Source organism: Mobula hypostoma, chromosome 8 (assembly GCF_963921235.1).
Source record: "Mobula hypostoma chromosome 8, sMobHyp1.1, whole genome shotgun sequence".
Taxonomy (NCBI): Eukaryota; Metazoa; Chordata; class Chondrichthyes; order Myliobatiformes; family Myliobatidae; genus Mobula; species Mobula hypostoma.
The window spans coordinates 75,949,955-75,965,956 of NC_086104.1; the positions used below are offsets into that span (position 1 = coordinate 75,949,955).

The following is a 16,002-nucleotide window of genomic DNA, read 5'->3' on the forward strand; positions in this document are numbered from 1 at the left end:
TTCCATTCAGCCTATTCCGTCTGCTCTGCCATTCCATCATGGCTGATTTATTTTCCCTCTCAACCCCGTTCTTAGGCCTTCTCCCCAAAACCTTTGAAGCCCTGACTAATCAATAACCTGTTAACCTCCATATTTAAATATACCCAATGACTTGGCCTCCACAGCCATTTGTGGTAATGAATTCCACAGATTCGCTGCCCTCTGGCTGAAGAAAAATCTAATCTCTGCAACACACACAAAATCCTCTAGCATTTTGTGTGTGTTGCTCAGATTTCCAGCATCTGCTGATTTTTTTTCTTGTTTGTCCTTCTAGTCTCTGTTCTAAATGGAGATTTCTCTGTTCTGAGGCTGGATGTCACTGGTACCAGTCATCCCCACGATAGGAAACATACCCAGCCACAATTACTCTTTCTAGGGTTTTCAATATTCGAAAGGTTTCAGTGAGGTTGCAGGGTAATGTAATTGGGAATAATGTACATAATTCACAACCACTGACATTGAGTTAGGGTTTTGCTTTAAGAGGCTGGTCTGACTTGATGCGGTTGTAACATAAAGATTTTTAGTGTGATCTTGTGTTTAGGTTTTGGAGTTCAATAAAATATGTTACAGGTTTCCTTAAACATAAAATGCCTCACTTTGTTTTATTTGCAGAAACCTACATTGGTGACCCCAATGCTCTAGGACGATTCCAGAGTTACTGAACATGTTGGCCAACGTCGTCGTTTCGAACTGCTGGAGTTTTGGGAACAAAATGCCATCGCTTGGTTTGTACAAGCTGAGGCTCAGTTCGTTCTGCGACAAATCACTGCCGATAACACCAAACTCTACTACATGGTAGCGTCGCTCAGCAACTCCGCAGCTACGAGAGTGGCAAGTCTGCTTGAACACCCACCTGAGCACGATAAATACTGATCGTTGAAAACTCATCTTTTACGGACCTTTGGACTACCAGAGTCTGAGTGGGCCAAACAGTTGCTCTCCTTGCTGGACCTCGCTGATGCTAGGCCTTCAGAGCTAATGGACCACATGCTGTTTCTCCTGGGGAAATCACCATCCTTGTTTTATTTTTAAAAAACTCTTCATGCAGTAAATGTCTAATCAAATTTGCATAGCCCTCACTAATACACCCATGAAGGACTACAGGGAACTTGCTAAAATGGCTGTTAGCTAGGTAGTGATTCCTTCTCCTTTCTCTACCTCAATAAGCAAGGTCAGCAAGGCCCCCAACGTGAGGCTGTGAAACAGACGATATTCGGTCTGTGTTTATACCACACTCACTTTGGCATGAACGCTAGGAGATGCCGACTACCTTGCAGCTTTGATAGTGCCAGTGCATCGGGACATCAAATGTCTGTGAACAGCTTGGGTTCCAGCAGCCAGGGTCATCTACTCTTCATTACGGAGACCCTTTCAGGGCAACACCTTATGTGGCACAGGTGCTGTAGTGAGTGTGCTGCCAGCATTGCCTATTGATGAGAAGGCGAGAGTGACGAAACCTTGCTGGAGGCCATCAATGGCAGCAGGATCCAGACTAATGGGACACCATGGGTGACACTCTGCTTCAGTGGGCGATGTTACACATGGGACTTCGTCCTGGCCAAAGTGGCTAGACCTCTGCTCAGTGCATATTTCCTGTGTGCCCAAGGACTGTTAGTCGACCTTGAGAATTGTTGGCTTATGGATGTCAAGGACTTTAGGTGACTACCCTGCTCCTCCAGTAAGTTCCCCACAATGACTCTGTCAAGTGCATGCACTGCCGCATATGAGTTTACTCGACTGCTGGGCGAATTCTGAGACCTCACCAAGCCCACGTTCTCCACTACAGCCTCAAAGTATGGAGTTGGGCACCACATTCACACAACTGGCCCACCAGTCCATGTCCGTGCACGTAGACTGGACTCAGAAAAGCTGGCAACTGAGAAGGCTGTGTTTGCCAACATGGAAAGATTTGGCATTGTACACGGGTCGAAAGGCCCCTGGGCTTCGCCCCTACATATGGTCCCAAAGACCTATGACAGTTGCCACCCATGTGGTGATTACCAACGCCTTAACAAGGCTATGACCCCCAATCGTTACCTGGTCCCACACATCCAAAGCTTTTTGGCACATTTAGTTGGAAAGTGGATTTTTTTTTCCAAAGTCGATCTAGTTAGGGGCTACCATCAGGTGCCTGTGTATTTGGAGGATACTTCTAAAACGGCTATGATAACCTTGTTGGCTTTTCTGAGTTTCTGCACATGCCATTTGGGCTGAAAAATGCAGCACAGATTTCCAACAACTGATGGGCTCCGTATTAAAAGATTTAGAGTTTCTTTTTGTTTACCTGGATGACATACTTGTCGCCAGTGCATCCAAATCTGAACTCGTATCGCATCTCCGCACACTTATTGATCACTTAAGCCAACACAGGTTGATTATTAACCCTGCTAAATGCCAATTTGGGTTTTCAACCATTGACTTTATCAGCAATCACATCTCTGCAGAAGGTGCAAAACCCCTCCCATCAAAAGTAGCTGCTATTATGGATTTCCCATTGCCCTGCACTACAAAAAAAACTACAGGAGATTTTCGGTATGGTAAATTTTTATCACCGTTTCATTCTGCGAGCTGCTGAACTTAGGCTCCCCTTGTATAGTGCTCTTAAAGGCAATAGCCCTAATCAAGTGCTTGACTAGTCAGCAGACATGACCAGGGGATTTGATGATACCAAACGTGCTCTTTCTAAATGCTGGTGCACCTGCTCCCCAGCTTACCGATAGCCATTACTACTGACGCCTTGGAATATGCTATGCACGAACAGTTGGTTGGAGGCGTGTGGTAGCTGCTCACCTTTTTCAGATGGGAGATCTGTCCCCAGGAAAGGAAGTACAGTACGTTTAACCATGAGCTTCTTGGTCTCCACCTGGCTGTCTGCCTTTTTCATTTTCTTTTAGAGGGTCACCATTTCATAGAGTTTATTGACCTACATTCCACCTTGTTTGTTTTCGTCCGCCATGACGCCCACCTTAGGCCCTCTTGTGATGGTCTGTTCCACGTATTGGAATGGGGAGGAAAAGCTTTCTTCATAGGTAAGATGGGTAAAACTCAACATATTTTGGTAGATCGCCTTAAGCCAGCCCACCAAGATTTGGAGTATTCTGCTTCTATGTCCCTGGCGTCACAACATGACCAAGAGTGCGTTAACTCACCTTGGGACGAGACAGAGGCACTTGCAGTTCTTCCACCCACGGAACACAGACCCCGAGCTGCGCAGCTTGTCCGAGCTCCATACAGGCTCACAATTCTGGATTTAGAGCATTCTGGGGGTGTGGGGGTGGGCCGGTGTAGCGAAAAGTAATTGGAAGAAATGTACGTAATTCACAACCATTGACATTGAGTTGGAATTTTGCTTTAAGTGGCTGGTCTGACGTAATGAGATCGTTGCATAAAGATTTTTAGTGTGCTTTTGTGTCTTGTAGTTCAATAAAATATGTTACAGGTTTCATAAGAATATGAGAAATAGGAGCAAGAGTAGGCCATCTGGCCCATTGAGGCCTGTTCTGCCATTCAATAAGATCATGGCTGATCTGACCATGGACTACGTACCTGCCTTTTTCCCATAACCCTTAATTCCCCTACTATGCAAAAATCTATCCATTATCATTAAACATAAAATCACTCACTTAGTTTTATTTGTGAAAACCTACAAGACCACCCTTTATTCTTCTAAACTGCAGTGAGTACAGGCCCAGAACCATCATATGCCCCTCATACATTAACCCATACATTACCGGAATCATTCTCGTGAACCTCCTCTGGAAACTCTCCAATATCAGCACATTTTTTTTTCTTAATAAGAGGCCCTAAGTCACTCTTAATTCTCCAAGTGCAGTCTGACCAATGCCTTATAAAGTCTCATTCTTGCTTGGATATCCTAGTCCTCTTGAAATGAATGCCAACATCACATTTGCCTTCCTCACCACTTACTCAACATGCAAGTTAACCTTTAGGGAATCTTGCACAAGAACTCCCATGTCTCTTTGCATGTCTGATTTTATAATTTTCTCCCTCTTCACACTAGGCCAACCTCCCTGCTCGGACAGATGGTAATCTCTGCTGGGAATTATATTAAGTTATACTGGGTCAGGTTTCACTCCTGCTGAGACAGGACTAAGTCCTCCTGCAGGTAAAAGAAGCAACCCCTGCTGAGAAAAGAATCCTTGCTCCTGCTGGGAAAATTCTTTTCCCTGTTGAAAAAGAGCCAAGCTCTTAGAAACATAGAAAACCTACAGCACAATACAGGCCCTTCGGCCCTTAAAGCTGTGCCAAAGATGTCCCTACCTTAGAAATTACTAGGCTTACACATAGCCCTCTATTTTTCTAAGCTCCATGTACCTATCCAAAAGTCTCTTAAAAGACCGTGTCGTATCCGCCTCCACCACCGTTGCCGGTAGCCCATTCCACACACTCACCACTCTCGATGAGTAAAAAGCTTACCCTTGACATCTCCTTCGTACCTACTCCCCAGCACCTTAAAACTGTGCCCTCTCGTGTTAGTCATTCCAGCCCTGGGAAAAAGCCTCTGACTATCCACACAATCAATGCCTCTCATCATCTTATACACCTTTATCAGGTCACCTCTCATCCTCCGTCGCTCCAAGGAGAAAAGGCCAAGTTCACTCAACCCATTCTCATAAGGCATGCTCCCCAATCCAGGCAACATCCTTCCAGTAGTGAGGCGACTAGAACTGAGCACAGTACTCCAAATGTGGTCTGACCAGGGTCCAATAAGAGCTGCAATATTACCTCTTAGCTCCTAAATTCAATTCCACGATTGATGAAGGCCAATAGACCGTATGCCTTCTTAACCACAGAGTCAACCTGCACAGCTGCTTTGAGCGTCCTATAGACTCGGACCCCAAGATCCCTTTGATCCTCCACACTGCCAGAAGTCTTACCATTAACACTATATTCTGCCATCATATTTGACCTACCAAAATGAACCACTTCACACTTATCTGGGTTGAACTCTTGTGGGGAACTTCTTTTGGGGAAAGGAAACATTTTACTTGCCGGGAAAATAACTACTTACCCTGTAATATAAGGGGTGGCCCTGCAAAGTCAATTATTCCCCACCCACCTTTCTCCAGCAAACATATGATAAACACAAAACATATTAGCAAAGACACAGCCGAGAGAGTAATCACACCCCTTTGATGAAAGGGCCCCAAACCTGTAATGACAGAAACCACACATCTGACTGTAAAAGCAAACTTCCTGCTCAGAGTCATCACTCTCCCTGTTATGATGTGGTCTAATTCATACTGGGGCAGCAAACATGCCTCTTCTGGGAAAAGAACCAAGCCCTTTCCCAGTATGTCACAACAATGGTGTTCAAATACCAACTGGAGGGGTGCTCAGTCTGTCTTTCAGAGATAAGGACCAAACCTAGCAGTGCTCTCCTTGGACAGGAACCACTCGTCCTTAAGGGACCCCTTCATCATCCTACATTGGTTGTCAACCCCTCTAAATGCTAGGTCAATGGCCACCACTTTTGCTAGGACAGAAGCCAATATTTGTGATTAGGTCTTAAGCCATGCTGAATACTTGGGCACTATTTATCTTCTCTGCTGGTTCCCAATGAAGTACTGATGACTACTCAGCTGATCAGGAACCACAGCTCCAATTTGGAGCGAAACCACTCTCCTGCTCATGCAGAACTATACTTCCAGTGTCTTTTATGTGTCCAACTTTTGGATTGAGGGAATGGGGTGAGGTGGTGGGAGCTAAGCGGAGAAGGAGCTCTATCAGGTTCCATACTGATTCAGTCAAACAAAAGCAATTAAGACTATAAAACCATATGATATACGAGCAAAATTAGGCCACTTGTCCCACTGAGTGTGCTGCACCATTTCATTATGGCTGATCCAATCTTCCTCTCAGCCCCAATCTCCTGCCTTCTCCCCATGTCCCTTCAAGCTCTGACCAATCAAGAATCTATCACCCTCTGCCTTAAATATTCATAAAGGCTTGACCTCCACTGCTGCCTGTGGCAAATAATTCCACAGATTCACCACTCTTTGGTTGAAGAAATTCCTCCTCATCTCCATTCTAATAGGATACCCCTCTATTCTGAGGCTCTGTCCTCTGGTCATAAACTCTCCCACCAGAGGAAACATCCTTTCCACATCCACTCTATTAAGGCCTTTCACCATTCAGTAGGTTTCAATGAGGTCACCACTCATTCTTCTGAATTCCAGTGAATACAGGCCCAAAGTGGTGGGAAGATGGTGGCGCGACGCAGCTCGCAGCAGCCACTCCAGTGGTGATGTCTGTTATTTGTCAAGTAGGGTGCTGTGCACAATCCTGATTTGATGGAGACAGACGTGAGAGCACGGAGGAACATCTGGTGAAACTTCTGACATGCCTGCTTCGCTGCTGTTGCTATTGTGTGGTCCAGAATCTCTGGAGGAGAAGGCCCCGAGTCCTTGGCTTTGCTTTTTGCTCGGCGGCCGGGGCGGGGTCGAAGCGCTCTGCAGAGGATGGTGCTCGGAAAGGCTGTGTCGGAGGGGCTGGTCGGAGTTTTGAAGTTTTCGGATGGACTCAGAGTCCGCTGTGGTCGGGTGCCTCCAATGGTGCTGCATCGGCGAGTTGGCGGTGTTTGGAGGTTCATGTTGGGGAGAGTTCCTCCCTTCTGCTGCATGCGTGGGATGATGAGTCTATCGGGACTTTGAGACTTTTTTTTAAACTGTGCCCGTGGTCTGCTCTTTATCAAATCATGGTATTGTTTTGCACTGTTATAACTATATGTTATAATTATGTGGTTTTGTCAGTTTTAGTTCTGGTTTGTCCTGTGTTTTTCTTGTGATATCATTCTGGAGGAACTTTGCATCATTTTTTAATGCATGCATTTCTAAAAGACAATAAACGAAGACTGAGTGTCCTCATAATCTGAAAAAAAAAGCCATCAAACGCTCTTAAATTAGTGATGCTGAGCTGCTGTCCTGGTGTACAATGATGCTTTTTGAAGATGTGATAGTCTGAGGGACTCCATTCCCCATTGTCTTCTATTCCAGCAGCACCTGCACAAGAAAGGTGCTGGAGCCACTGAGAGGCAGGAAAAAACCTCACATCAACACGGACTGGAGGTCTGAATTCAGCCTGTGCCCTAATTATGTACATCATGCTCAAATGCTGTCAAGATAGAATGTCTTTTGATGCTCCTCTATATATCTGAAACTTGCATCCGTCTAACTCATTTGCTAGCCCTCTTGCCTCTGAGTACTTTTAGTGGAAAACCAATTGTCGAGGGAGTGCTGAACAACTGGAAGATGTATTTTTTGGATGAGATGTTAAGCTGACAGCTCAGGAGGTTCAATATTCTCTCAAACTCCCTGAACTTATTACCTTTGCGTCTTATTCTAGAGCAGGGTTTCCCAACCTTGAGTCCATGGACCCCTTGGTTAATGGTAAGGCTTCATGGCACAAAGAAGGTTGGGAGCCCCTGTTCTAGCGGGACACCGCTGGCTCTGAATGTCTTGCACTCAAGTCTGTTTTTCACTTCTATCAGCTGCTCCTTATTCACCTGTCCCAGGTCCTGTCTAACGCTATCAAAGTCAACCTTTTCCCAGCGTAGGGCCCCAAACTGGAGATGGACTTTATCCTGTTTCCTCGACTACCTTGAAGCTTACTGAACATAATTGAAGTTGCAGAGAAAGGGGCAGGGTGCAGAAAGCAAAAAGAATGCCTGTGACATGCTAATGACCAAGAAGGAGTGAATGAGGGTGGAGAGGTGGTGTCTCTGAAAGGGTGAAACGAAGAACAACAATGTTGGAACTATGAGTTACAAAACATTGCAGGTGCTGAAAATCTGAAATAAAAGAGAATACTTGAAATACCCAACAGGCTGGACAGCATTTGTGGAGAGACAAAAAGTAAATTAACATTACAGGTTCATCTTTCATTATTATAGATCAATAAAGTGTTTGGTTGAAAGATCAGATTTTCCCTGGCTTTCACTGGAACAGTAAAAAGACCTGAGACAGTAGGGTTGACATGAGACTATAATGAATATTATAGTACTGAAAGTACTGCAGATGTTGGAACTTAGACCAAAAAATAATCCACTGGAGGATTATTTGCTCTTTGCTGCCATTAGGAAGGAGGTACAGGAGCCTTAGGTCCCCTACCAACAGATTCAGGAACAGTTATTACCATTCAACCATCAGGCTTCTGAATCAGCATGGATAACTTCACTCATCTCAACTCTGAAATGATTCCACAATCTATGGACTCACTTTCAAAGTCTCTACCACTCATGTTCTCAGTACTACTTATTTATTTATTTTTGTTATTTGCACAGTTTCTCTTCTTTTGCACATTGGTTGTTTACCAGTCTTGATTCTATTCTATTTTTCTGTTCTATTGTGAATGTCTGCAAGAAAGTAAAAGTATCATATATGGTGACATACACATACTTCGATAATAAATTTACTTTGAACTTTGGGTTCAGTGGTTTGAGCAGCATGTGTGGGAGGAAATGAACTGTTAATGTTCAGTTCAAGCTCTGTATCAGAACTTCAGTTAGGGAAGCTCAGGGTGACTTACAGAATCTTTTACAAAACATTCATCCTAGTCTATGTTTGGTTTCTCCTATGGAGAGGATGATGGAACTTGGTTTTGGGGGAAGGCCAGCTAGCTTATGAGCCGTGTCCACCATTCAGTGAGATTGTATCTGATCACAAACCTCAGCCTATGTTAACTAATGTTTCCCATACCCCTTAATTCTTCTTATTAAGAAAATTCTCTTGAACTTGGATTTAAAATTAGCAAATTTTCAGACCAGCTGGTGGTGTAATGACATCGGCGCCAGACCCGAGAGCGGAGGTTCCCGGGTTCGAAACCAGTCAGATCCGCTCCCGAGTACGCTTTCCATCTGTGCCGGGTTGAGTGTTGAGATCGCAACTCGACCTCATAAAATAAAGGGAAAAATACTGCAAAAATGTGTGTGAGAAGAGTGGCGCGCCACACAGTCTCTCTCTCTTGCTCTACGCCTTGTAAAAAGCCATGAAAAAGACATCATCACAGATGCATGCACACATGCACAGACTCGCATGCAAGCAGGCACATGCCAAAATAAATAAATAAATAAAATCGGCAAATTTTCAATGGTTCTTTTTGAGAGGTTCTTCAATTTCTAGAGGTTCCTCAAAGGAGTAAATGACAGGCTGCGCGTAGTGAAGTGCGTAGTTCTGATAAATCTGCAATGCACTCGATACCACATCCACCTCACTCAGTCGAACTTTGCATATTTTGGGAACTGTGAGGCAGCAACTCTAGTAACTGCACCACTATGCTGACTTTTTTCTGTTTTTCTTTTCTTCCTTTCTTTGTGTTTCTTCTTTTCCTTTTATAGGTGAATGGTTCAGAATATTAAATGCTTCCACAGAGACTCAAGTAAAATACAATAGATGCAAGGGACCTAAAATCCCAGAAATATTCAGCAGGCTGGGCACCGTCTAGAAAGAGGAACAGAGTTATGATTCGGCCAAAGACCCTCTCAGAATTGGGAAAGATGCAGCACCTGTGTTGGGAAGTAGCTAGTCATTCACTTTAGTGGAAGAAACAAAAGCATACACTATTTTCTAAATGTACAGAAAATTTAAAAATCTGAGGTGCAGAGGGACTTGAGAGTCCTCGCGCAGGATTCCCTAAAGGTTAATTTGAAGGTTAAGTCAGTGGTGAGGAAGGCAAATACAATGTTAGCATTCATTTTGAGAGGACTAGAATATAAAAACAAGGATGTAATGTTGAGGCTTTACAAGTCACTGGTGAGGCCTCACTATTGTGAGCAGTTTTGGGCCCTTTAAGTAAGAAAGGATGTGCTGACGTTGGAGAGGTTCAAAGGAGGTTCACAAAAATTGCTCTGAGATTGAGGAGTGTTTGATGGCTCTGGGCCTGTACTCACTGGAATTCAGAAGAGTGGGGGGGGGGGGGATCTCATCGAAACTGGTTGGATGTTGAAAGGCCTTGATAGAGTGGATGTGGAGAGGATGTTTCCTGTGATGGTGGAGTTTAAGACCAAAAACACAGCCTCAGAATATGGGGACATCCATTTAGAATGGAGTGGAGGAGGAGTTTCTTTAGCCAAAGAGTGGTGAATCTATGGAATTCGTTGCCACAGGCATCTGTGAAGGGCAGGTCATTGGGTATATTAAAAGCAGAGGTTGATAGGTTCTTGATTAGTCAGGGCATGAAGGGTTACAGGGAGAAGTCAGGAGACTGGGGCTGAGGGAAATGGATCAGCCATGATGAAATGGTGGAGCAGACTCGGTAGGTCAAATGGCCTAATTCTGCTCCTATATCTTATGGTCGAGCACCTGTCCTTTCACCTGTTCTCACCCATCATCCAATGATACAGTCAGTCTTTCCAGTTCACTTGCACTTCTAATTTGGTGTATTACATTCGGAGTTCACAATGCAGTCTCTTGTACATTGAAGAAACCAAGCCTGGGCTTCTTGTGACTGTCACATTATTTAATCATCTCACTGCCAGTGTAGCCTATTTATAATGAAGCCCTATGCAAATCCAAGGAACAAAACGTCTGACAACACTTCAGACTTCTGGCCTTAATTTTTAATTCTCTTATTTTTAGGAACTTGCTTTCTCCATCTCAGCTTTTTGTTCTCCATTAGTTTACTCAGGGTATGGCCCACAGCCTGCTATTAGTTACATGTCACACTAGCAAAGGAATGTAATCACTGCCTAACTGCTCCCATTAACCCCTTTGTCCTGCCTCACCCTTCACAGATTCTGTCCTCATTCTATCCACATTTCCTACACCCCTCTTCAACTGAGAACTAATTTGTTCCCTTTCCTATTTGTAATGAAGGATCCTCAACCTGAAATGTTAACCTCACTTCTCTTTTGCCAGATGCTGCCTTCCCTGCTGAAGGTTTCAAACAGTTTCTGTTTTTATTTTGTTTCAGATTTTCAATTCTGCATTTTTCCCTCCACAGTTTTATTTCTGCACCAGTGATCCCTTGTTGTTCATCTCCTCAACTGCTGGAGACATGCTGCTTTTCTCTCTTGTCTCATTTTAAACATTTTCTGTCACACTGCAAAATAAGGACAGAATTTGGTCATAACACAAATAGTTCCTCGAGGAAAGCAGCAAGTGAGGAATAACACTGACAGCAGTTTACTTGCTAAATCAGTTAGGGGAAAGTGTGTTAGTTTATATTGGTGAGAACTGCCTTTGAGATAATCTTTCAAAATAATGTCCACTTCTGGACATGAAAAGAAAACAATGTGAAATATCAAAGATCAAGTTCAGCCATCTTTGGCTCTGTAAGACCTCATTCGTTGAACAGTTTCAAGGTGTGATCTCCTACCCAGACTAACAGAGTGCATCTCTGAGGGCTTGCCTTTATTTCCAATTTGCCTTGAGAATAGGTAAAACTGCATGCTATCAGTAAGAATAACTATGCAACAATTTCTTCAGTGCACTTTGCTGACCTGGATGCAAAAAAATGTTATTGGTTGCCCAAGAATTCGAGTTTTGTTTACCTTCAGCTGTATCTAAGAACAACTCTTACCAATCTATGATAGGCTACATGGAAGTAAATAGGATTAATACAATAATTGCAATGCCATCATTGCTCATAGGAATTACTTCAGAGACATCTGTATTGGTGATGTAATCTTAGCATGCTCACTGCAATTATTGCAATCATCCCACCTCCTTTTAATGAGGATTGTTAGGGATGGGCGATAAGTGCCAGGGGCACCAGCAATACCCACAGTAGTCTGAACAAAAACCCCAAAATGAATCAGCAATTATCCTTATAGGCACACAGTAGCAAATTTCATGTACTGATAATACTTCCATTGGGAATGTACCCATTAGTGAGCAGGAAACTGTGCAATTCTTAAGAACATACGGCATATTAAAAGGCGATTAATGTGTCTGGTTGTCAAGGAGCCAATCACAACCGCCCAGCGTTGCACCAGTAGGAATACTGTGGTTTACATGATGGGTACGCACATTGCTGCTGGTACAAGTGCAGCTGGGAGGTCTGTTTGTTTGGTCTGCTGGTCATGGACAACGAATGAGTAAGCAAGTCACTTTACGATAAAGTAGAAGGAAGCTATGATCGTCACTCCGATTGATGAATGTAGCTATAACAGCAAAAGGAATTTAATTAGAAAGAAAATGAAGTCAAGCATTCACGGCCTCAGGATATCCCAAAGCACTTCAGTCAATGAAGTATTTTTTGGAGCCTAGCCACCGTTGTAATGCAGGAAAGATGGTAGGCAGTTCAGACAGAGGAACCCTCACCAGCACTGTACTAGAGCAAACCAATCATTTTCTTTACAGTGACTGATGAGTAAATGTGTACTTTGAAGGAAAAATAACTAACGGGACACCTTCCTGTTAATAACAAGTAGCAGATGTGTCCAGATGTGAGGTTTATTACCTCGTCTGAAAGTAAGGACTGCTCAGTTGACAGTTAGGAATCGTCAAATCAGGCAATGAGGCACCACATTGCAAGTGGCAGTGGGAAGATGGAGCACAGCAATATTAAACAATTGAAGTGTGTTTACTGTAGTAAAGTAAGAAACATGACAACCAATTTTTATTTATACAGAGCGGGTGTCCCATGTGACATTCAGTGATGAATGAATATTGACCAGATTCGTTCTCATTTTCAGCTTCAGCTTTATTTATCACATGTACATGGAAACATACAGTGAAAGAGGTTGATGCATTAACAACCAACACACTCAGGAATGTGTTGGGGTTAGCCAGGGCAGTGTAGATAACGCCACTTGTGTTCCACACCTTGGAGTCTATTTATGAGGTGTGAAGGAAGCTCAGTTTAACATCTCAACAGTGAAGGTGCCTCTCCATTAGCACTGAACTGTGCTGGAATATTGACCTAAATTTTACTTTTAAGTCCCTGGAATTGGACCTGAACACACAATCTTCTGAGGCAAGTAAACTAGCCCAAATAATGTCTCTAAACCTTTGAATCAACTGCCCTTCTGTGTCCATTTTAGTCTTAGAAGTGTCGTGAAGGGTTTTGTCTGGGTCTGACAGGTTGTGTATAAATGCTAACCTTGTCCATGCTCTTAGATTTTCTTGTATTTGGAAATACCCAAGATCCGCTGATGGGAATTAATTGCAGTCGTTCAAATAAAACAGTGATTTTTTTCTAAAAATTCAGTATAGAATACATGATTGCCAATTTTGCTCGTTCTTTGAATCCTTCTGTCACTTTGTCAACTGTTGGTTCCACGGTTTCAAAGTCTGAGCTGACTATTCCACCTCGACAAGGGAGAGATCAAAGTGCACACACGCAGCATATTGCCTCACTGGCTATCATCCTGTGTATCTAAGCTGCCGACGAGTCAATTTCCTTTAATAACCTCTGCGTCAGATGTACTGAAAAATAATTTAATGTATGAAGAAACAGAAAATCGGCAATTTTGAGGTTGAGAACTTCCAGGGATCGCATGGTGAAATAGAACACCAGTGAGGAGGAGAGGAAGATAAATATATTAATGAGCTTTCCTGGTGAATGTCCATAGTAATGTCCATAGTCCATAGAGAGGCTTCGACGAGAAGAGGCGGGGGACAAGCTAGCTCGCAGTTAGGTTTTACAATGTCTCCTGAGACAGTGATGTGCCTCTCATGTGAGATGTGGCAGTCTTGGGGGAACTCCCCTCTCCCGCAGAGTCACATCTGCCAGAAGTGCATACGGCTGGGCAATCTGGAAGACTGTGTAAGGAATCTGGAGCAGCAGCTGGATGACCTTCGACTCATAAGGGAGAATGAGGCAGTCATAGATGAGAGCTACAGGGAGATAGTCACACCTAGGTTGTCGGAAGCAGGTCGTTGGGTGACAGTCAGAGGGGGGAAAGCGAAGGTGAGCAGACAGGTAGTGCAGAGCACCCCTGTAGCCATTCCCCTGAATAATGTTTACCGTCCTGGATACTGTTGGCGGGGACGACCGACCAGGTGTGAGCCACAGTGGCAGGGCCTCCGGCACTGAGTCTGACCCTGTGGTGCAGAAGGGTGGGACGGAGAAGAGGAGAGCTGTCGTCATTGGAGACTCTATAGTCAGGGGAACAGACAGGAGATTTTGTGGACGTGAGAAGGACACCCGCATGGTTTGTTGCCTCTCGGGTGCCAGGGTTCGGGATGTCTCTGACCGGGTGCACGACATCCTGGTACAAGAGGGAAAGCAACCAGAAGTCGTGATACATGTTGGGACCAATGACATAGGCAGGAAGAGGGATGAGGTCCTGAAGTGTGAGTTTCGGGAACTAGGCAGAAGGCTGAAGAACAGGACCTCAAGGGTGGCGTTCTCAGGATTGCTGCCAGTGCTACGTGACAGTGATGGTAAGAATTGGAGGAGATGGCAGTTGAATGCGTGGCTGAGGAGTTGGTGCAGGGAGCAGGGCTTTAGATTTTTAGATCATTGGGATCTCTTCTGGGGAAGGTGGGACCTGTACAGATTGGATGGGTTGCACCTGAACTCGAGGGGGAGCAATATCCTTGCAGGTACGTTTGCTAGCATGGTTCGGGAGGGTTTAAACTAATTTGCAAGGGGGATGAGACCCAGAGCGAAAGAGCAGTGAAAGAAGTGCATGGAGTAAAGCCAGATCTAACATACAGAGAGGCTTTGAGGAAAGAGAAGCAGAATAAACGGTGTAAAGACAGTAAGGTAGAAGGGCTGAAATGTGTGTACCTCAATGCAAGAAGCATCAGGAACAAAGGTGATGAACTGAGAGCTTGGATACATACATGGAATTATGATGTAGTAGCCATTACAGAGACTTGGCTGACACCAGGGCAGGAATGGATTCTCAATATTCCTGGATTTCAGTGCTTTAAAAGGGATAGAGAAGGGGGAAAAAGGGGAGGAGGGGTGGCATTACTGGTTAGGGATACTATTACAGCTACAGAAAGGGTGGGTAATGTAGCAGGATCCTCTTTTGAGTCAATATGGGTGGAAGTCAGGAACAGGAAGGGAGCAGTTACTCTATAGGCCCCCTGGTAGCAGCAGAGATACAGAGGAGCAGATTATGAGGCAGATTTAAAAGGTGCAAAAATAACGGTTGTTATCATGGGTGACTTTAACTTCCCTAATATTGATTGGCACCTGATTAGTTCTAAGGGTTTAGATGGGGCAGAGTTTGTTAAGTGTGTCCAGGACGGATTCCTGTCACAGTATGTGGACAGGCTGACCAGGGGGAATGCCATACTAGATCTAGTACTAGGTAATGAACCGGGTCAGGTCACAGATCTCTCACTGGGTGAGCATCTGGGGGACCGTGACCACCGCTCCCTGGCCTTTAGCATTATCATGGAAAAGGATAGAATCAGAGAGGAGAGGAAAATTTTTAATTGGGGAAAGGCAAAGTATGAGGCTATAAGGTAGAACTTGCGGGTGTGAATTGGGATGATGGTTTTGCAGGGAAATGTACTATGGACATGTGGTCGATGTTTAGAGATGTCTTGCTGGATGTTAGGGATAAATTTGTTCCGGTGAGGAAGATAAAGAATGGTAGGGTGAAGGAACCATGGGTGACAAATGAGGTGGAAAATCTAGTCAGATGGAAGAAGGCAGCATACATGAGGTTTAGGAAGCAAGGATCAGATGGGTCTATTGAGGAATATAGGGAAGCAAGAAAGGAGCTTAAGAAAGGGCTGAGAAGAGCAAGAAGGGGGCATGAGAAGGCCTTGGCGAGTAGGGTAAAGGAAAACCCCAAGGCATTCTTCAATTATGTGAAGGGAAAAAGGATGACAGGAGTGAAGGTAGGACCGATTAGAGATAAAGGTGGGAAGGTGTGCCCGGAGGCTGTGGAAGTGAGCGAGGTCCTCAATGAATACTTTTCTTCGGTATTCACCAATGAGAGGGAACTTGATGACGGTGAGGACAATATGAGTGAGGTTGGTGTTCTGGAGCATGTTGATATTAAGGGAGAGGAGGTGTTGGAGTTGTTAAAATACA

At 44.3% G+C, this 16,002-nt stretch overlaps 1 protein-coding gene across 2 annotated transcripts in view; it reads right to left on the reverse strand.

The window, feature by feature from the left end:
• Positions 1-16,002, reverse strand: part of sptlc3 (serine palmitoyltransferase, long chain base subunit 3) — a 169,726-nt gene that overhangs the window by 146,970 nt on the left and 6,754 nt on the right. The window lies entirely within an intron of this gene.